The following is a 22,278-nucleotide window of genomic DNA, read 5'->3' as shown; positions in this document are numbered from 1 at the left end:
GTATTTTCTTCTATTTCTCGCCTGCACCAGTGCGTGAGATCCCCACCTCCAGACCCCCTTCCACCACCCACAGAAGGCATTTCCCATCCGATTTCCTAGCTGAATCAGTGCTGCCTGCACCAGCATGACAGAGCCCGCCTCAAGACCGCTGTCCACTACCGAGTTTGCAGAGAGGAGCCGACTGCACTGCCTGCTGTCCCTGCCCCTGCGTTGCCTTTTTTTCTGCCCCAACATTGCCTGCTGCCCCTATCCCTGTGCTGCCTGCTGTTCTGTGCTTCCTACTGTCCCTGTGCTGTCTTCTGTCCCTGTCCCTGCACTGGTGCGTCCAGGTCCCTGCCCGGTGCCCAGGACCACTATGCCAACCTACCAGGACCACTAATGGAGGCTCCCACATGACAATGAAGTGGATGCATGCAGCGGGCATGCTGCCAGTGCACCGATAGTCAGACAACAGCCAGTTCCAGGACACGTGGCCTAACTGCCACCCGATAGTAAACCGCCAAGAACCTCCTGGACCCCGGATGCTGAACCAACAGCTGCTTCTCCTCATACCCACAATCCACCAGAGAACCCCACATCGGCTGACACTGCCACTTCTCCTGCAACACAATCTACAAAAAATCTTGCACCATTCCTACCGACAAGATAAAGAATACCCCGCAACCACTCCATTGTATCCTACTCCATTCCCCCTCACTGTGCAAACATGCCATGGGAATCTGGGACTCTAGCACCCTGCCAACTGATCTAGAAACAATAAGTCAATGCAGTCGCCTCCTCCTGCTTCCACACACTTTGCATGCCCGAGAGACCGTCACTTTGGCCCTTGTCACAAGTCACCTTGACTACTGCAATGCCCTCTATGCCGGCATCTCCACCCAGCTCCTCACAAAACTCATCCAGGACCTCTTTTAATAAACTTGCATCGCCCCCCAAATGAAAGACCTCCACTGTCTCTCCATCCAAAAAAGATGTCAGTTCAAGATCCTCATGCACGTCTACAAAGCCCTCCTCAGCTAGGAACTGCCTGCATCAACCATCAACTGTACTTTAACCAACCCGCTAGACACATATGCTTCTCTTGAATCGTCCATGCACCCTTGTATCTGGCTCATCAGTGGCTGCTCCTTCTCCTACATTGCTGCCAAGACTAGAACAATCTTTCCCCCTAGTTCCGTACATCCGCCTTGCTGGCAAACTTCAGCAAGAGACTCAAGACCTGGCTCTTCAACAAAGATACAGAGCCCAGAACCGTACCCCCTAGAGCTGATATTAATGCACTATACAAATGCTGTTTGAGTGATTGATTGATTTTATTGATTTCTCAGAGATGTAACATGCACAGTGCTTTTCTTCTTATTTGTTCTGGTTAGACGGCGACCTCAGGGGTGAACAGGAAGTGTACCTGACCACCCTGGAGCTCACCTTCCTAAAAACAAAGACGAGCACTGGCGGGAGACTTCTCAGGGGGGAGAGTCTCGAATCCAGGATCGTACACACTATACCAGCACCACACGACAAAGAGACACCACACCGGAGCTTCTTAAGAACGTTTCTTTATCTCGTGATTCAAAAGGGGATCTTTATGATCGGCAACGACAGGTATTTACAAATAGGGCCAGGGCCCATAGAGTCTCGGTCAGGGTAGGGGTAACGGGACAGTCTTATGGTCCAATGTCAATATCGGTGCGTATCCGACGCACAGCTCTCAATCCTCGAGCCGGGGGATACGATGCAATCTTTTGGGGTCCAGCCGGACCCGGAGAGTCAGTGAGCCGCGAGTCACTCAGCAGGGCTCAAGCAGGATGTCGGAGGTCTTACGATCTTCCGGGGAGCCGCGAGTCACTCAGCAGGGCTTAGAGGTTCCAAAGTGGCAGGGGAGGCGCGAGTCACTCAGCAGGGCTCAGGTGTTCCAAAGTTGCAGGGGAGCCGCGAGTCACTCAGCAGGGCTCAGGTGTTCCAAAGTTGCAAGGGAGCCGCGAGTCACTCAGCAGGGCTCAGGTGGTTCCAGCAGAAGTCCTTCTCCACCAAGCGAGCCGCGACCACGTCAGCAGGGCTCTCGTCGTTCCAGAGTCGAATCTGCCTAAAGTCTTGGAGCATCCCCAGTTATAGGACTGCTCCTCTTTGATCTCCGGAGTTCTGGTATGCAGGGGTCTTGACACCTGGGGACCGTTTGTTGGGGTTTCCTGCCACGCAGCCCTTTGATTCATTCATGTCAGGTTCGGGAGGAGTCCCAGACACACAGCAGGCGTGGAGCCAGCCCCCAAGGTGGCCGGAGGGGCGATCGAAACCCATCTCTCGAGGAGAGGTCGGAGGTGTGAGGAAAAACTACTCCTCCCTCTCCCACTCAAGGGAAGCGCGCTGTCCTCCAGCCAGGGTGGCGCCTCTCGGCCTAGGCCGCGCTGGATCGGGCGGCCATCTGAGATGCCGGGAAGTGGGCACACGGACGGGCAGTCCGGGGACGGGTATGGGTAACATGGAGGGAAGGGTTGGCTAGGCCGGGGGACTCAGGGGTCTGTGGTGGGGTACAGCTCGGAAGGGGGTGGCTAAGGGTCAGGGAGGACCACGCCACGAGGCCGGGTCTAACATGCGTCACCCCCAGCTGAAAGTCCGGGAGAACTACCCATCCTCTTGGGGGTTCTCTTCGCTGAGGCGGAAGAACCTGGAGAGGCCGTCCGCGTTGGCGTGGTTGGTACCTGGGCGATGCTCTACAGTGAAATCCATCCCCTGGAGGGAGATCGACCATCGCAGCAGTTTGGGGTTCTCGCCCCTCATCTGCATCAGCCACCGCAATGGTCGATGATCCGTCTGGACTCGGAAATGGGTTCCGAACAAGTAGGGCCGTAACTTCTTTAGGGCCCAGACTACTGCGAACGCTTCTCGTTCGATGGTGCTCCACCTCTGCTCTCTGGGGAGTAGCCTCCGGCTAATGAAGGCTACAGGTTGGTCTAGCCCCTCCTCGTTCATTTGGGATAGTGCGGCCCCAATGCCGTGTTCCGAAGCATCAGTCTGTCCCACAAACTCTTTTGAATAGTCAGGGGCTCGTAGCACGGAGGCAGTACACATGGCTTTCTTGCGGGTGTCGAACGCCCCCTGGCAGGCTGGGGTCCACTGCACCTTCTTGGGCTGCTTTTTGGACGTTAGTTCTGTGAGGGGACCTACGAGGCTGCCATAACTCCTAATGAACCTCCGGTAGTAGCCGGTGAGGCCCAGGAAGGCTCGGACCTCTGTTTGGGTGGTTGGTGGTTCCCAGGCTAAGATGGCGTCGATCTTAGGCTGTAAAGGGGCGACATGCCCGCTCCCGACATGGTGTCCCAGGTAGACCACCGATCCTTGCCCAATCTGGCATTTGCTTGCTTTCACTGTGAGGCCTGCCTGGCGCAGGGCCATCAGCACCTTCCGGAGGTGCTGGAGGTGCTCACTCCATTCTGAACTTAAAACCGCGATATCGTCTAGATATGCGGCGCTGAACTCTTCCAGCCCGGTCAGGACTCTGTTTACCAGTCGATGAAAGGTGGCCGGGGCTTTTTTCATCCCGAAGGGCATCACGCGAAAGCGATAGTGCCCATCCGGGGTGGAGAAGGCGGACCGGTCCTTGGCTCCCTCGGTGAGCGCAATTTGCCAGTATCCGCAGGTCAGGTCAAAGGTGCTGAGGAAATGAGCAGACCCGAGACGGTCAATGAGCTCATCGGCGCGGGGGATAGGGTGAGCGTCGGCTCGGGTGATGGCATCGAGCCCCCGGTAGTCCACGCAGAACCTCAGTTCAGGGGCGACACCCGGGCGGGCGGCTTTCGGGACCAGCACCACTGGGCTGGCCCAGGACTATCTGAGGGTTGGACCACCCCCAAGGACAACATCTTTGAGACCTCGGCCTGGATGCAGGACCTGACTCGATCGGGGACTCGGTAGGCTCGGTGTCGCACTGGCTGGCTGTCTCCGGTGTCCACGTCATGGACACACCAGTCGGTGACGAGGGAAAACAGGTCCGAGAACTCCCCCAAGAGCTGGCTGCAGTCTTCGCGTTGTTGGAGAGTGAGGGAGGGAGAGAGGTTCACCCCTTCCACGGAGCCATCTTTCTCTTTGGTGAACAGGAGGTCAGGGAGAGGCTCCGTTTCCTCTTCCGCCCCGTCATCTGTGGCCAACAGTAAACTCAGCTCCGTCCGCACGAAGTGAGGCTTGAGGCGGTTCACGTGTAGGACCCGCAGGGGGTTCCGGGGGGACTGGACGTCCACCAAGTACGTGATTTGGCTTTTCCGCTCGATCACCTTGAAGGGCCCCGTCCACTTATCCTGGAGGGCGCAAGGTTTTCCTGGGGCCATGACCCATACCTGCTGGCATGGCTGGAACTCGACCAGAGTGGCATTCTGGTCGTACCAGCGCTTCATTTCTTCCTGGCTCGCTTCCAGGTTGGCCTCGGCCAGCTCCCGGCACTTCCGAGTCTGGTTTCGGAGGGTCAGGATGTACCGGAACACCTCCTGAGGGGGGGGGGTCTCGGGGTGCCGTCTCCCAACCCTCTCTGACCAGGCTGAGGGGCCCCCGGACAGGGTGTCCGTACAGTAATTCAAACGGGCTGAACTCCAAGGATTTCTGGGAGACTTCACGGTAGGCGAACAAGAGGCAGGGGAGCAGGACGTCCCACTTACGCCGGAGGGGCTCTTCTAGGCCCATGATCATCCCCTTTAGAGTCCGGTTAAACCGCTCTACTAGGGAGATAAAGTTCGTCCCGCGGTCACTCACAACTTCTCGAGGAAATCCTACACGGGAAAAGATTTCCATCAGCGCCCGGCCCACCACGGGGGCCGTGATGGTGCGTAGGGGGATGGCTTCAGGGTATCGAGTGGAATGGTCCACTAGGACGAGGATGAAGCGGTGACCTTGCGAGGTCTTGGCTGGATGGGCCCTGTTGCCATCCACAGGGGGAAGGCTGGCAGTTTCGTCCTCGACTTCCCCGTCGGGGGGCAGTCGGGCTGCCATAGATCGGGTGGTGGCGCACACCCACTCGGGGAGACCCATTATCCCGAGGTGGGTTCGTCGCTCGACCTGCTTCCATGGAGAACTTTCCAGGTCGTTCCCCAGGAGGCAGTCGACCGGCTGGGAGGTCCGTAGTGCTACTTTCAATTTACCTGCTACTCCTTCCCACTCGAATGGTATCAGGGCTACCTTACACAAGCTCTCAACGTTATCCGCTGAGATTACAGGGCACAGGACATTGGGGAGGATCTGGTCTTCTCGTACTAAATGGCTAAGGACACCTGTGATGCTGGCTCCGGTGTCACAGAGGGCCTCCACTCGGTGGCCATTCACTGTTACTAACTGGCGGTACTTCTTGGTGTTGGTAAGCAGGGCATTCCCGGGGACCATCTCCCTATCTCCCAGGGATACTAGGGTCATGGCAGTAGGTTCCCATCCCTCGGTGTCCTCAATTTCCTCCCCTAGAGCTACATTCGCTATCTGCCTAGCCGGGGGAGTGGTGGTTGGGATGCGTGGGCTCATGGGGCATTGGGGATCGCTAGCGTAGTGCCCGGGCTTTTGACATCTCCAACATGTGATGGTCACTCGGTGCGGTCTACCTGGGGGACCGGCAGCCGCTGGTGGAGGAGTGGGGAAACTTGGCAGTGGGTTTCTCGGGGGGCTGCGCTGGGGACAAGACTGGGCGTCCCTGGGTCCTCCTGGGTTTCCCCCCCTCTCTGGCGGGGTGGTCCTTGATTGTTGTGGGGGTAGTCACCTACGGGGCCCCGGGCAACCCGGGTGTTCACCCAGCGATCCGCATCGACGGCCAGCTTCCTCGGATCTGCGAGCTTGCTGTCGAGCAGATGCTGGCGTAGCTCCACAAAACAATTCGTGGACAAATGTTCCCACAGCATGAGGTCAGTTAGTTCTTCCATGGTGGTCACTTTGCTGCCCTTGACCCATCCTTCGAATGCTCTGCTAAAAAAGTTTACGTATTCCACCCAGGTAGTGCCAGGAATCTTTTTGCAATCCCGGAACCGCTGGCGGTACATTTCTGGGGTGAGGCCGTATCTCGTCAGGAGGGCCTCCTTCATGTGGCTGTAGGAAATCTGCACCGAGGACGGGAGATCGAGCAGGGTGTCTCTCCCTTCGCTCAGGAATCGACCCCAAAATCCGGCCCCCCAATCTTTCTGTGGGACTCGGTGGGATGTCATGGCAACTTCGTAAGCCTTGAACCATTGCTGGATGTCGTCATTTTCGTAATATTCTTTGACCACATCTTTGGGGATGTGGACCTTCGGCTCTGCCGGGGGCCCGGTCTCTCGGTTCCCCGGGGGCCGGTTCTCTTCGTTCCTTGCCTTGAGCTCGAGCTCCTTCAAGCTTCGCTCGTGCTCCAGCTGAAGTCTCTTCCCTTCATGCTCCCGCTGGAGTTTCTTCTCCTCCAATTCTCCTTGTACTTTCATTTGCTCGATCACCAGTTTCTTTTCTGCCAATTTTAATTCACCTTCGATCTTTAGTTTGGCCATCTCAAGCTCGTGGTGGCGACTTCTTTCTCGATCCGGGAGCGTTTCCGGGGATAGGCCCCCGTCTGGCACGATGCCTGGTAGAGACCGAATGCTATCTAGGCCAGATTAAGAGCGGTAGTCCCTCAGACATCATCCCAGCCAGAATTGTGCCGATAGTAGGGAAGACTCTGAGCCCACAGATTCAATGTCTTGTGAATCTCTCACTGATGGAAGGTCAAGTTCCTGGGGAATGGAAGAAAGCACTAGTGAGGCCTATCAGGAAAAACCCTTCTACCCCCTGGACTGATATGTCTAACCTTAGGCCTATATCCCTACTTCCTTTTTTGGGGAAACTTATAGAGAAACATGTTAATAAACATGTATCAAACTACATCAAACTGACTGGTAGGCTAGATTGTTCTCAATTTGGCTTTAGACCAAAACATAGCACCGAATCTGCACTGTTATCAGTGATTGATGACCTTCATATGTACCAGGATAAAGGGTACTCTGTTATCCTGGTACTATTAGATCTGTCGGCAGCGTTCAACGCGATCTCCCATAATATCTTAATTGAACGCCTGACTATGATCGGCATTGAGAGCACAGCATAGGCCTGGTTAAAGAGTTTTATATCTAACCGTACCCAAGCTGTCAGCATGGGCTCATTTCGGTCGGCAGAGACTAACATCACGAAGGGGATGCCACAGGGCTCTTGCTTGTGCCAGACTCTTTTTAACATCTATGTGGCACCCCTGGCCAGAATTCTGAAAGAGTTTGGGTACATCCCCGTCTCCTACGCGGATGATACCCAGCTCTTGTTTCCTTTTAAAAGTCTCACCGACGGAGTGAGGACGGCCTTTTCTGAAGGCATGAAAGCTGTGGCAAAGTGGATGACATCGAACTATCTCCAATGCAATGTAAATAAGACCGAAGTCGTGCTTTTCGGGGAGGCTAGAGCTTTGTGGACGCCGGACTGGTGGCCGTGCGAGCTTGGCCAAGTGCCAGAACCTAAACAGGTTGTAAAAAACCTAGGGGTACGCCTTGATTGAGAGCTTTCTTTTAAACAACATGGTAACTGGGTGGTTGGCCAATGTTTCCATATTATTGGACTTTTAGGAAAGGTTTTTCCAATACTACCGGACTCCACCAGGAAAACTCTGGTACAGGCATTAGTATTGAGTCGCCTGGATTATTGCAATGGACTCCTGCGGTCAGCCAATGAAGGTGTCCTAGCAAAACTCCAGGTGAATCAATCAATCAATCATACCATTTGTATAGCGCACTACTCACCCGGGAGGGTCTCAAGGCGCTTGGGGGAGGGGGTATGCTACTGCTCGAACAGCCAGGTCTTGAGTTGTTTTCTGAAGGTGAGATGGTCCTTGGTCAGCCGAAGGTGGATGGGATAGGGGGTTCCACGTCTTGGCAGCCAGGTAAGAGAAGGATCTTCCTCCGGCAGTTGCTCTTCGGATGCGTGGTACGGCTGCGAGGGCGAGGCTGGTGGACCGTAGCTGGCGGGTGGGCGTGTAGAAGGTCAGGCGGTCGTTGCGGTACTTGGGGCCCAGGTCGTGGAGAGATTTGTGTGCGTGGGTGAGGAGCCGGAACGTGATCCTCTTGTCGACGGGGAGCCAGTGCAGGTTCCTCAGGTGGCTGGAGATGTGGCTGCGTCGGGGGACATCCAGGATGAGTCGGGCGGAGGCGTTCTGGAAGCGCTGGAGTCTTTTCTGTAGCTTGGCTGTGGTTCTGGCGTAGAGGGCGTTTCCGTAGTCCAGACGGCTGGTGACGAGTGCCTGGGTGACAGTCTTCCTGGTCTCGGTCGGGATCCAGCTGAAGATCTTGCGAAGCATACGCAGGGTGTTGAAGCACGATGAGGAGACGGCGTTGACTTGTCTGGTCATCGAGAGGAGTCCAGGATGAAGCCCAGGTTGCGTGCGTGGTCGGTTGGCTTGGGTGCGGTGCCCAGGGCTGGGGGCCACCAGGAGTCGTCCCAGGCGGAGGGCGAGGATCCCAGGATGAGGACTTCCGTCTTGTCCGTGTTCAGTTTCAGGCGGCTGTCCTTCATCCACTCGGCGACGTCTTTCATCCCTTCGTGTAGGCAGGTTCTGGCGGTGTCGGGGTCTCTGGTGAGGGAGAGGATACACAACACTGCAGCGAGGCTAGTATTGAATGCCCCCCCAAGAACGCCATCGAAACCCCTCCTGGATAAATTACATTGGCTCTCAGTTCGTAAGAGGATCAATTTTAAGACTTGCTGCCTGATCCACAAGAGCCTACATGGATGTGGGCCTTCCTATTGGAAGGATAAATTCATCCCATATAATCCTACTCGATCTCTCAGGTCAAGCAGCCAATTTCTATTGAGTACCAATCACAAAGAAGGTCAGACAAGGGGGCAAAGCTCTATCGGTTGTCGGACCCACCTGGTGGGATAAACTTCCTCTTGAGCTCAGGCAATGTCTGGAGCATCTGAATTTTAGAAAAAAAACTTAAAACTACTGAACTGCACTATATGCTAAAGTGATGCTGCTAGTCTTTTTCTTTTGTCTTTCTCTTTTCTCCTATGCGCAGAGATACTCTGTATAGAGTCGATTCTAGCGCGTTACAAACTTATAAATAAAAATAAAAATAAATAAATAAGATGCTTCGTACCTGGCTGCTGCTTTCTGCCTGGGGGAGTCCCGGTTCGTCTGGCTGCGCCGCTGCTCCTTCTGTGCGGGGGACTCCGGACTCCACCCAAGTTTTCAATGCTTTCTGCATGTCTTCCTTGGTTTTGAGGCCAGTGGTAGCGATTCCCAGTTCTTTGCAAAATTCCTTTAGCTCTTTGTGCGAGTACTCCTCCAGTTGTTCTACACGGAATGCGGTACTCGCGTCGACTTCAGTGGTACTCATGGTGGCTTCTTCTGTCGTCTTTGCTCGGTAGTGCGTTAGTCGTGTACTGTACGATCTCTAGATTGTGGCTCGTATCCCGTCGCTTGCCACCAATGTTAGACGGCGACCTCGGGGGTGAACAGGAAGTGTACCTGACCACCTTGGAGCTCACCTTCCTAAATACAAAGACGAGCACTGGCGGGAGACTTCTCAGGGGGGAAGAGTCTCGAATCTAGGATCGTACACACTATACCAGCACCACACGACAAAGAGACACCACACCGGAGCTTCTTAAGAACGTTTCTTTATCTCGTGATTCAAAAGGGGATCTTTATGATCGGCAACGACAGGTATTTACAAATAGGGCCAGGGCCCATAGAGTCTCGGTCAGGGTAGGGGTAGCGGGACAGTCTTATGGTCCAATGTCAATATCGGTTTGTATCCGGCGCACAGCTCTCAATCCTCGAGCCGGGGGATACGATGCGATCTTTTGGGGTCCAGCCGGACCCGGAGAGTCAGTGAGCCGCGGGTCACTCAGCAGGGCTCAAGCAGGGTGTCGGAGGTCTTACGATCTTCCGGGGAGCCGCGAGTCACTCAGCAGGGCTCAGGTGTTCCAAAGTTGCAGGGGAGCCGCGAGTCACTCAGCAGGGCTCGGGTGGTTCCAGCAGAAGTCCTTCTCCACCAAGCGAGCCGTGACCACGTCAGCAGGGCTCTCGTCGTTCCAGAGTCGAATCTGCCTAAAGTCTTGGAGCATCCCCAGTTATAGGACTGCTCCTCTTTGATCTCCGGAGTTCTGGTATGTGGGGGTCTTGACACCTGGGGGCCGTTTGTTGGGGTTTCCTGCCACGTGGCCCTTTGATTCATTCATGTCAGGTTCAGGAGGAGTCCCAGACACACAGCAGGCGTGGAGCCAGCCCCCAAGGTGGCCGGAGGGGCGATCGAAACCCATCTCTCGAGGAGAGGTCGGAGGTGTGAGGAAAAACTGCTCCTCCCTCTCCCACTCAAGGGAAGCGCGCTGTCCTCCAGCCAGGGTGGTGCCTCTCGGCCTAGGCCGCGCTGGATCGGGCGGCCATCTTAGATGCCGGGAAGTGGGCACACGGACGGGCAGTCCGGGGACGGGTGTGGGTAACATGGAGGGAAGGGTTGGCTAGGCCGGGGGACTCAGGGGTCTGTGGTGGGGTACAGCTCGGAAGGGGGTGGCTAAGGGTCAGGGAGGAACACGCCAAGAGGCCGGGTCTAACAGTTCCACTCTCCATTGTTTTAGCACGTTTTGTCGATGAAAGTCCCAATGGATATAAGTGAACAGAGTGCATCAATGACCAGTCCGCAGATGCTTGCACAACAGAAAAGGAGGTTCTGTGCACCGGACAGGAGAAGACATGCAGCTTCATCACTGGAACAGCGATCTTACCAGGTGACATACAGTTTGTTGCAATTTTGAGTTGTCAAAGCCATTACATGTCCAAACCAAGGAGCATTTCTTAAAAATATATGGCTTGTCCAATTCTAAACACATGTGGCTAATAGCTGATTTCCAAGAAGAATCTATTCCTTCTGGAAGACTGGATCACGCCAGCTAGGTTTCCATTCTCATAAATACTGTTTGAGCATTGCAAAATAGGTAGGAATGGGCCCAATTCACGTAAATCACTGTAGCATAATCATGCGAAAAATGCCAGAGAATTACAGGAGATTACTAATTACTGGTGAGAAGAGTAATCCTACAATTAGGGCTATTTCTTAGCACAAATATGCCCCCTTGCATCCAAAATGGGTGTGAGAATCCATTTTGCGCCAAGAAATAGCCCTTAATGTAACAGAACACGAATGGTGAGCACAAGCAGCCACTCGTGCTCGCTAAATGTGCTCCTGGGGTGTGATTTCCCCCAACTTAATCCTGCCATGTAGCTGTATTTGCTTAGTGCAAAATGCACCCTAACATCCAAAATGGACGCGAGAAAGCATTTACACTCAGAAACCGAATTAAAACAGTCAAAAACTAATAGGAAGTGAGAGCAACCGCTCAAGCTGGCTCAATGTGCTCTTGCGGCATCTATTTATTGGAGGAAATGTGGCCTAAGGGCCACAGCTGCCAACCTTGGAACTAAGGAACTAGGTATGAGTCCTGGGGTCAGCTCCACATCCTGTAATTCTGATCAAATCACCTAGGGCCTATTTAGATCTTGGCGGATGGGCAACTCCGTCACAATGGTGTCAGATATCCTGCCTGCCGAATTATAAATCCCAAAGCATATAATGGGATTTATATTTCGGCGTACAGAATATCTGTCACCGTTGTGACTGAGTAACCCATTTTCATATGATAGAACAAGCATTGGCAGTGCCAATAGGTCACGTCGTATATTGTAGTTTAGTATAAAAAGTATTAAAGAGCAGTGAAAGTATTAAAGAGCAGTGGTATCAAAACGGAAAACAAGCCTCGAATACATCAATAGAAAAGGAAAAAAATAAATGACCTACCGTATTTTTTAATAACAGGCAATGCTTAATATTAGTACAATAAAATGCTCCGTGGTTTTTTAATATTATTTTTAAGTTTGACTGTTTGGCATAGTTGTTTTAATCACACCAACAGACACAGCTTTAATTGGGCCAGGTCCTGCCGTGCTCACCATTGTTAGCTTTAAAAAGCTGATGCCGAAACAACGGCATATGCACTGCGATTTACTTCCAGCAAAACCTTACATGACTCTGGCATCTCTGCCCATGTCTGCTGACAAAACCTAAAACAAAACCCGACAACGTGAACAGAAAAGGAAAAAAAAAATTCTACTTTCTTTTTTAATAACATACAATGCTTAATATTACAAAAATAAAATGCTCTGTGTTTTTTTAATATCATTTTCAAGTTTGACTATTTGATATAGTTATAATAATGAGACCAAGAGAACTAGCTTTAATTGGCCAGGGTCCTGCCGGGGCTCACCATCATTAGCTCTAAAAAGCTGGTGCCGAAACAAGTGTATATGCACTGTGATTTACTTCCAGCCACAACTTACATGACTCCAGCATCTCTGTCCATGTCCGCTGGCAAAACGGAAATAAAAACCCGACAATGTCAACAGAAAAGGAAACTAAAAATGCTCTACCGTATTTTTTAATACCGCCATTGTAAAATCCATACACATCCAATACGTAGATACAGGTTGAGGTTGAAATGATATAAGTTTAATGTAGAGGACATAAGATGTCAACCATCCAGTTCAATCAGTCAGATGCAACGGACTCTCAAGCCTCCTCAGAGTTCTATCACCATGGAGCTAATCAAATACCAACATCAGTGAGAAAAGGCATAGATCAGCACTTAAAGATACAACGCTACTATATACACACTAAGAATAAAATAAGCACATTACACACCTTCCCCCTTATAACAGAGCAAGAAAAGGAGGAAAGAAATAAAATACAAAAATTACAAACAACTTCATTTCATAATCTTTAAACTTTGAAGGAAATGTGATAATCATTCTACTTTTCCCACAAACAGAACTTGATGGAGAACTCACTGAACCTGAAATGGAAGCAGATTTGTAATCACACAAAGGCATCTCATGGTTTTTGATAACATGACGATTCTTCACAACCGCAGCCCTATTAAGATTCCAAATTCTTGAATCTTCCGTTTCACAGCATTGGTGAGAACTTTCACCACTTTGTGAACTTTCTTGAACAAATCAGAAGATTTCTGACCAAAAGGTGCTCTTATCATGACGCAATCTCCAACACAAACTTGAGTTTTCTTATCTATTTTCCTTTCATCAACTTTTGACTTCCGTTCTAAAATTTTATTGGACTCACGATCCTTCCATCCACTCGGAGGTACCCTTTCAAAACTTTTTTTGAACAAAAAGTTATTAACCCAGAAAGGCGTTATGAGGGTATTAGGTTTTCTGTGTTTAAGTAAGGCAAATGGAGTACATCCAGTAGTTGCATGAGGTGTTATCCTGTACATAACAACAATTTTGTTCACACCTTCTTTCTAATCAACATTATTCAGTTTTGATAACTAAATAGATTCTTTAAGAACTCTAACAAAGCGTTCTACCATTCCATTACTCTCTGGATGGTACAGAGAACAACGTTTATGTTTTATGGCAAACTTGCCTAAAAACTCATCCATTTCCCTGGAGACAAATTGCACTCCATTGTCAGTTAGTAAATACCCAGGAAGTACCTCTCTTGCAAGTACTTCCATTAAAAAACTTATAACATGTTTGGTGTTTATCTATCTTTGCACTTTACTGGACCCAAAATATCAAGTGCCAACTCTTGCCAAGGTCTAGTTGGGCGTTCCCTTATAACCATAGGTTTTCTCACTCAGAGTGCAAGGAATGCATTCACGTACTTGTCTCTCTATATCCAGATCCATGCCTGCCCACCAGTAATTAAGTCTTATGCTTTCCTTGGGTTTGGATATGCCCTGATGACCCTGATTGACCTTTTAATACTTTGTCAAGAGCCCTTTCGAACACTGAGGCTGCTGAAACTAACCCGAAAGATAGAAGCACAAACCTAAATGTTCCAAAAGGCGTAATGAAAGAATTATAATCCTTTGACTCCTCATCCAAAAAAATCTGATGATATGCTCAACTGTTGAAAAGACTTCGGCACCATTTAACAACATGAGCATGTCTGAAATCTTGGGCAAAGGATATTTATCAACAATTACCTGCTTATTAAGTTCTCTGAGATCAATACAGAGCCGGAGGGAGCCATCCGATTTGCGTGTGGCTACAACCGGAGCCAACCCTTGTGTCCCCTCCACCTCTTCAAAAATGCCCTCTATCCTAAGTTTTTCCAACTGTTCCTTCATTTCTTCTCTTACTGACAATGGAACTCCTCGAACTTTGCTGGCAAATGGAACAGCACCAGAAACTAACTTAATCATGTGAGTATAGTTTGTTAGGCATCCTAATTCATTCCTGAAAACTTTAGGAAAGGAGGGGCATATTATCAAGGGGGTTTATCTCCGCTTTTTTGGCTTTAAAAGCCAAGAAAGCGGAGATAAAATTATCTCCCTATTACCTAGCTGTCGCTAACAACAGTTAGCGACAGCTAGTAGGAGATAGCGACCATCTTGGGCCCCACTTTGCATGTCAGTGATATTTATCACTAATGACATGCAAAGTGGGCGTGCCAAGATGTTAGCGACTGGAAACAGTCGCTAACATCGCTATCTCCTATTACCAACTTTTGAAGATATTTGCGCTAAGAGCGAATATCTCCAAAAGCTAACACCTGCCCTGAGCAGTTCTTAGCCATGTTATCCAATGGGAGGTGGATAACATGGCTAAGAGCATTAGCTCGGTAATGCATGAATATCGCTGACTTTTCAGCGATATTCATGCATTGCGGCCGATTGTCATTGCATTTGCGCAAAACCTTGGTAATACCAAGGTTTATCTGCGATAAAAATCGCCGCAGCTCAGCGGTAAATGTTTGTCTCTAACCAAGCAATAGCGATAATTATCGCTATTGCTTGGTAAAATTCCGCGGAGTCTTTTAACTCCTTGGCAAAAGTCTCACTCTCAACTTGCGAACAAACATCTCCCACAACAAAATGTTCTTTTAAGAGAATAGGGGGTCACTATTTGGATCAAGCATGACGCCTAAATCTCTTTGGTGTAGCCAGCTTAAATTGCTGTCCTCTTTTTTAGAAACGTACACCTTTCCAGACACATATCTTCCTTTATATTCTATTAATCCAGAAAAATAACCCATTCGTTTTATAGGCTCACCACCGTAAGCATAGGGGTTCATGTCGGCTTTAAGTAACTTAACTTTGTCTTTCAATTGATTCAGGAAAAACTCTTTAGGAACAATTGTTATTTTTGCTCCTGAATCAAATAGGACATGGGTACCACAGTGTTCAACTAGGACTTCATCATAAGGACCCTTTTTATTAGATATTTGTGAGACAATTTGTTCACAATCGGAATCAGATTCACTTTCATCTTCATCACACTTGCGTACCATGTTAACCTTGGATTTACCTTTCTATGCTTTACAGGAGGAAGTAAAATGACCTATTTTCTTACAGACATCACATTTGGATTTTAACGCAGGGCATTTTTTATCATTGGCTAAGTGGTTGGGGTTGCCACCCCTTAAAACACTTAAATTGAGAAGAAGAATACTTTGAACTTACACCAAATTTGTTATCTACCCCAATTTAAAATCACTGTTAGTACCTTTCTCTCCTATAATTGTATTTCTCTTAGACTGTACTTTAATTTCACTCACATTCTCATTTTTGTTTTCACGCGAGATGACTTCCACACTTGAATGAGTGTTCAATTTGCTTGGCAATCGTTATCGCAGAGGCTGCCCCCAAAGGGGGCTCGAGAGCCGGCGCCATAACCAGCGCCGTGCCCCCAGACACAACCGGTAGGGGCCAGCTTTTGGGCGCCAAAAATAAGCAGGACAAAGGAGACGCCCTCCCCCCTCACACAGCGGCCGGGGGAGAAGCGCTGGCCAATGGGGACCAAGGCGAGAAGTGAGCCCCCCAATAGGCAGGGGCCGACCTGGCCTGGAAGACAAAGGGGGGGGGGGGGGCATATAAGCACTGCTCCCCCAAGGCAAGCTCCTATCTTATCGGAGCGGGGGAGCAGCACCGGCATCGGAGCCCAAATTGTTGATCGAGGGTTCCATTTCTCGAAGGCAAAAAGCCCTTCACGACCGAGGAACTGGCCGCTGCTGACTAACAAGAATAAGGGGTTGCCAGGGACGTCTGGGGGCCCACCCCGTTCCACCAGCAAGAGACAGAGAGACGGCCCAGAACTCCCCGCTCAGGGCCACCAACTAGAGCAAGGAGCAGGAAGAAGGCGGGTGCCCACGCCGCAGCAGCGGGCACATCAGTGAGCTAGAGGAGTGACGCCAATGGAGTCCGCCACGGCCCAGCAGGATCGGACGAAGTACCACACCTCGCCATGCAGCCACCAAGGAGAAAGGGACTCTCGTGGAACAGATCGAGCGAGAGACAGAAGTGTAGGTACCCCCTCCCCCCTCACGAGACAAAGGAAGGACCGGCCACCGCAGAAAGCAACAGGACAAAATAAGGAGGGGCGACGAGATCCAGGTGGCACCTCGCGGGAACTGGGATCAAGGAGGCCGAGGATCGACGACCAGCTGTTGGACAGGGCGATCGAGGCAGAGCAGGGTGCCAGAACGGCTACCCGAATGCACTTCAAGCCAGAACAGCGGTGCCCACGAGAACGCGATCTGGGCGCCGGCAGGCTTAGGCGCAAGCAGCTGGAGCAATTAAGGGACAACAGCCAGGCCGGAACCAGGCGGCGGTCGGTGCGGGCGGTGGTGCCCCCGAGAAGACAAAGGCCGGGGCGGGCGGCAGTGCCCCCGCAGCCATCAAAGGAGGTAAGAAACAGCTGCGTGAATATTGTTTAATGCCCCTTCAAGGTACCAGAAAAGAGACATGGCCAGCTTAATAAAATGTGCAAAGTCCCTAGAGCATAGAACAAAGAAAGAAAGCGCCCGATACCTAACATCCTTGGTATGCTAGATGTCGATTTTGCGGCACTTCCGGCGGCGCCCTCGCAGGAGGGCCGGGCGGCAATGGTGCTATGTGCTGGGTTTTAACGTGCGGTGTGGCAGCAGTGACACCTAGTGGCGCGAGGGCAAAGGGGAATGAGAACGCGATCGTGGCCAGTGTCCCAAGTTGCTCATGTCACCTCACGCTGTTGCTGCTGACTCTGCCGGGTAGGCCAGGTGTTGAGCCTCGGGTTAACCCCTGTTATATCGGACACTCTTGTCAACATGGGACCTCAGCTAGGAGACACCGTTTAATAAATGTAAATGAATAAAATAAAATAATGATTATGGACGGAGGACTATGTTAAAGTATACCTCCCGGTGCTATAATTCCCCAAAAAATGTAGACTAGAAACTCGCGCTATCATCCCCTCAAAGGTACCCCTTTTGTTGTCAAGAAACATGCCTGGCACCACACCCCCACACTGCTAAAGTGTAATATGCAAAGAAGTCCAACTCCTTATTTTGCTGGCTCGGCCGCGCTCTAGAATCAAGGGATGACTGGCGCAGAGAAAAGCTAGAGCCTTTCAGAAATTCCATTGTAGAACTGCACGATTACAGGATGGGTGACGTCATAACGGCTGGTTTATAACCTGATTTCGGAACGGAGGGATAGCTGTACTAAGTCGTAGGTTCGTGTGCAACAACCATATTAGTTGCAAATAGTTTCTATCTCAGGACATCATTGTGCTGCTGGGGGCCCCCCTTTGCACGACACAAAGTGGTGCGGGGAAGTGAAGGTTTGATTTGACCTGAGCAGGGAGGCATTCATATCCTCCGCCCGGACGGCCATTACCCTGGGACACAGGGTGGGGCGTGGTCTAAGCGGGTTCAGAGCATGAGATGGACTCGTAATGCCTGTGTGCCTGTGCGCACACAGTACTCCAATAAATCATTGGAAGTGGCCCGGACGGTAAAATGACCCAGGCCATCGTGCAGATGCTCATGCTATGCTCACTTTCGGCAAATTAAAGGCAAACAGGCAAAACAAGATGCGTTCAGAAGGACAGTCGGGGTTTGCATTGTGCTCGTTGAGGATGCCATTTGAGGCAACTTCCCCGGTACATTTGTTTCTTGGTACCTGCCATTCATAATGCCCGGCATGGCAGAAATAAGGTTTGGAAAGCTGGAGCTTGGTTTAATAATCCATTAACTGGCAAATCATGGCAGGACCAGCGCAACTTGTCTTTAATCAGGATAGGAATGTTAGCCTTATAATATCCGTCACCCAGGCACCTATTTAAGTAGACCATGCTGCGTTACCATAAGTGATAAGTGGAAAGAGCTTCCAAGGTTGAGGTCGGAGGTTTAGGCCCGACCACGTATATATATAAAAAAAAGAAATGTTTTAAAAAAAGAAAGGGATTGAAGAAATTGACTTGGCTTTCGCTGCTCTTCATTTTGAAAACTAGTTAGGAGCGTTGAGAGCCCTATCTCTGCCTCTAGCAGCGGTGATTCGTCATACAAGGCCCAGAGTAGTCTGACCCCCACAACGCTACATTAACAGGTTACAGATTGTTAATCTTATTGCTGCAAAGGGCTTGAACCAGGCAGAGCGCACAGCATACCATTATAAGTTAAGTCAGTTAGTCCTGGTTTGTCAGAAAGACCATGGCTGCACTCTGCCGGAATTCAAACAGTCTAGTAAAGGAGGTTCTATAAGCTAGGAAGCCCCTGTGCCAAGCAAAAAGGAGCTAGCGCTGTATATTTACATCCGGGCAGGCGAGCGCTGGTAAAAATTTGCGAAGTGGCAGGCCTGCGCTATTTAAGATTGCACTGGGAATAGGGCGATCGGATTAAGGGCTCACACTCTACAATACCTCCTGTCCCATGAGAAGCGCTACGGGTGAGGGAACCGGTCTACCTCCAAGGCACGCACATTACCTTTGACGGCTCATGAGCAACACTGTCTTCATGAAGCCGCGCAACACATACTGGTGTGAGTTGGTTAACACTGCAAAGGGATTAAAGACATGCCTAAACAACAAGTGGAATTTTGTGTGCAACGGGCACAATCCCCTGTCGGGACTTGGCAGGTCCAACCAAGATTTCCCCCAGTGCACAGTTCCAGATAAGTCTCAGAGTCGCACATAAGTTCATGAGCGTGCACAGGCGCCTGGGAGAAACGTGTTAGGTGGCCCCACCCGAGACATTGGCTCACGGAGCATACTACCTGGGCTGTGATAATACGGGGATGCCTGATCGGATGTCAGGCCAAAATAGCAGGCTCTGACAGAGATTCGCTCACACGCCACAGGCTAATTGATGCAGGGACACCCAGCGCAGGTCCTGAGGTCAGAAGCAGACAGCAGGGACAATTGGAAGATCCAGGGCAGCAGCGGGCAGAAAGGAGCGGACACCCCCTCCCCCCTCCCACTTTGCTTCCGGGAGCGTAGGCACTCCACCATGATAAGAAAGGCAGGTAGGGGCGGTCCGTAGGCGAGACTGCAGTCGGGGGGTACGGGGGCCGAGCCTCGGAGTCGCGTCCGCTTCTGGGGGAAGCCGCCCGGGCGAATAATCGCCCGCGCCCGAGGGTTTGAGGTAGACTACGGTACTCATGTAAGGTGCGCCAATACCTCGGGGATGCTAGTAATGAGAAGAGTGATGGGGAGTAACCTCAGTAAAAGCCCCTAGGCACTTTATCAGGGACATAGGTAATACAGGAATGTACAACTTCAGAATAATTCCTTATGCAGGAAGAATTACAACTTACCCCAGCGCTGGAGGCCTGTTGTGTAAGAAGTAGTGGTTGCAGTCGGTGACGACCTCTTCATGGAGACGACTCATCTGCCTACGGATGTATTACAATTAGGTATCACGGCCCAAGAAACAAGGCTGCCAAAGACTGCCTGTACTTACCGAAGCAGCCTCCAATATACAGCTAGCAGGGCACGTAGTTGTTTCAGCGAAACGTACTATAGCGAAAGGCCAATGTCAAGGTTACCTGAACACCTATGCCGGCTTCTCATTTCAGCAGAAGGCCCCGGACGCCGACAGTCTCAAACCATGCCTATAATCTGGTGAGACACCCGTATATAAAGGGGAGTGCACGAGACATCAAGGTGCAATCCACGTCCGGGTCCTGTTCCCCAGATTAAGTTGTCTCCGCTTTAGCAGGAGGGGGACATCACCACCTGGACGCTGGTGGGGTGGCTTACACCGCCAGGCAGCGCATCCCCCCCGGTACTGGGTGATATTTGAATTCCAGAGGGATATCGCTCTCTTGGTGATGCAATCCTCAAACCGGTTTCTAACATTATCACAATAGTAGGAAGCGATGGAAGTGTACCAAGCACCGCATGGTAAAGACAGCTAAACTTGATCTACATTTAGTGGAGGTGCGAGGCCTTGGCCTCAAAGGGATCTCGCCCCATCAAGGACAATGGTCCGAAATATTGGGGCGGACTTTACTAGAGACAGGAGGATGGAAGTAGGTGCGCTATTATGCGTACAGAATCCTGCTCAGAAACCTCCAGGTTCAAATGCCTTGCCCCCAGTGAGCAGGTTAATGGCAAGAGTAGTCTCGAAGGGCGTCAGAGAAGCCCCCCAGCGCCCACACTGTCGAGTTCTTACAGCAGCAGTGGCAGCGGAACACTGCCCCCACCAATCCAAGAACACTACAGCAAACCTACTGAAAATAGTGAATGCGGGGGCTAACATGACATATGCAGGCAAAGCACTGGAGCTCGGGTACTTACCGCCAGGCTGACCCCTGGTAAGACGACGAGGATCAGAGGAGCACATTTTCAAAAACAGCCAGGGGAAGGCGCTGAGGAAACGAAACGGGAGGAGACAACAGCAGAGAATAGATGCTCAAGCCGGTCCAACCGGAAGGGAGCAATGGTCCTGGTAGGATGCAAAGATGGAAGATCAGGACGTAGTTGGGGGGAGCCGCGGGGAGACGGAAGCCTCCCAGACGGCGTGGCGAAGAACTACGCTGATAACGGTTGGTAGGGAGGCACACCGGAGGGCTGTGTGCCAGAATAGGTCCACTCACCTTCAGATGCCTCACGGCTGGGTGAGTTGGGCCTAAGGACAGGTGTGTAGGACCACTCACCCTGGGATGCCTCACGGCTGGGAAGTTGGCCTACCAAAGATTGGGGGGAGTAGCAAACGGGGACGGCACTCGCAGCCCAGCCCCTGCCGGAAGGCAGGGCACAACAAGAATCGGACATGGTGTGGTTCTGAAATTCTGGACCCTACTGTTGTCCCGGTATCAAGGTCCGATATCCGTGTCCCGAAACCTCAACGTACCATGACGAATTTGGTGTCGACGAACCGATAATGATTAGGACATCATTCCTATGCATTTGCGTCCTGATCGAGGTTTGCTAACACCCCTGAATCGTAGTTTCCGTCCCGACCCCTCAAACTCCATTTTGTAAACGGTATCCATCTTGTGTCTTGCCCTCATGATAAGTCAATTAAAGGTCGAGCTTGATCTAAAAAGGACACGTCCACCTTCCCTGACTCCCCCCTGACCTGTCCCAACTGACTCCCTTGCCTCCAGCCAAACCTGTTTGGGCAGCTCCTCGCCCAGTGGCCAAACACGATAGCATCAATGCACAACATACCACAAACCATTCACCGCATACAGATCATGTTTTCTACACACATACACACCTGTCCACGCTCCACGTTTATGGACAGTTTTATGACTAGGAGGTGCCTTCTTTTATTGGGGTTTCACCGATATCTGATGGGAGTTCCGGGCCTGGCTAGGTAATCTATCACGAATTGGACATCTAAAATACGGGCTTGCCTACATGACTTCGCTCTTTTGTATTATTGTAGAAATATGTGTATAGCCATATCGTAAACTCAAGAATTCTTGCTTGCAGCTATTATTTTTGTATATAAGGAGAAGGCTGGTTCTGTAAAAACGAACAGTCTCCTGAGAACACATGACCCGTGCTTCTAGGACACCTGTTACTTGGTAGCTGCCAATAAAACTTGATCTCTGACTGCGACTAGAAGACTCCGAGTTTCTGTGGTCCAAAACAAGGGGGAACTCAGAGGTCTTCGGGAGTTATCCCCTGGCACCACCGGGTTCTTAAAAACCCGGCACCTCAGTTGGCGCCCAACTCGGGGCGGTATCAAGCGGCGACGGTCCAAGCCAGATGTTCGTGAGGAGCTTCGTGTGAAAATTCCAGAGGACGGCCAGCCACTTCAGCGACCCCTGTATGTCGACGTGGTTCCAAAGGTCTTTGCTGCGAGGTTCCCCGCGTCCCGACTGCTGCCCTGACTATCGCCTTGTTTTGGACCCAGTGATCCTTGGTAGAGCGAAACGATAGACGAGTCTTCTAGCGACGTCACCGATCTTCAAATACTTCAGTTAAGTATAAGTGGAGCGTCTCCCAGTCCTTAGTTTGTCCTTAGTTTTTGGTAT

General features: G+C 51.1%; 1 protein-coding gene and 1 pseudogene across 3 annotated transcripts in view; one reads left to right on the top strand and one right to left on the bottom strand.

The window, feature by feature from the left end:
* Positions 1–12,878, top strand: part of LOC144827821 (uncharacterized) — a 92,491-nt pseudogene extending 79,613 nt beyond the window's left edge. The window contains exons 4-5 of the transcript XR_013610394.1: positions 10,588–10,737; positions 12,832–12,878. The product of XR_013610394.1 is annotated as an uncharacterized LOC144827821 (transcript). The remainder of the gene's footprint in view (positions 1–10,587; positions 10,738–12,831) is intronic.
* The window catches only part of LOC144828284 (uncharacterized), a 210,623-nt gene that overhangs the window by 176,479 nt on the left and 11,866 nt on the right, over positions 1–22,278 (bottom strand). The gene's annotated exons all lie outside the window — the stretch shown is intronic.

Source organism: Lissotriton helveticus, chromosome 4_1, assembly GCF_964261635.1.
Source record: "Lissotriton helveticus chromosome 4_1, aLisHel1.1, whole genome shotgun sequence".
Lineage (NCBI taxonomy): Eukaryota > Metazoa > Chordata > Amphibia > Caudata > Salamandridae > Lissotriton > Lissotriton helveticus.
The sequence above is the reverse complement of the archived record's forward strand: the minus strand, read 5'-3'. Positions and strand labels throughout refer to the sequence as shown.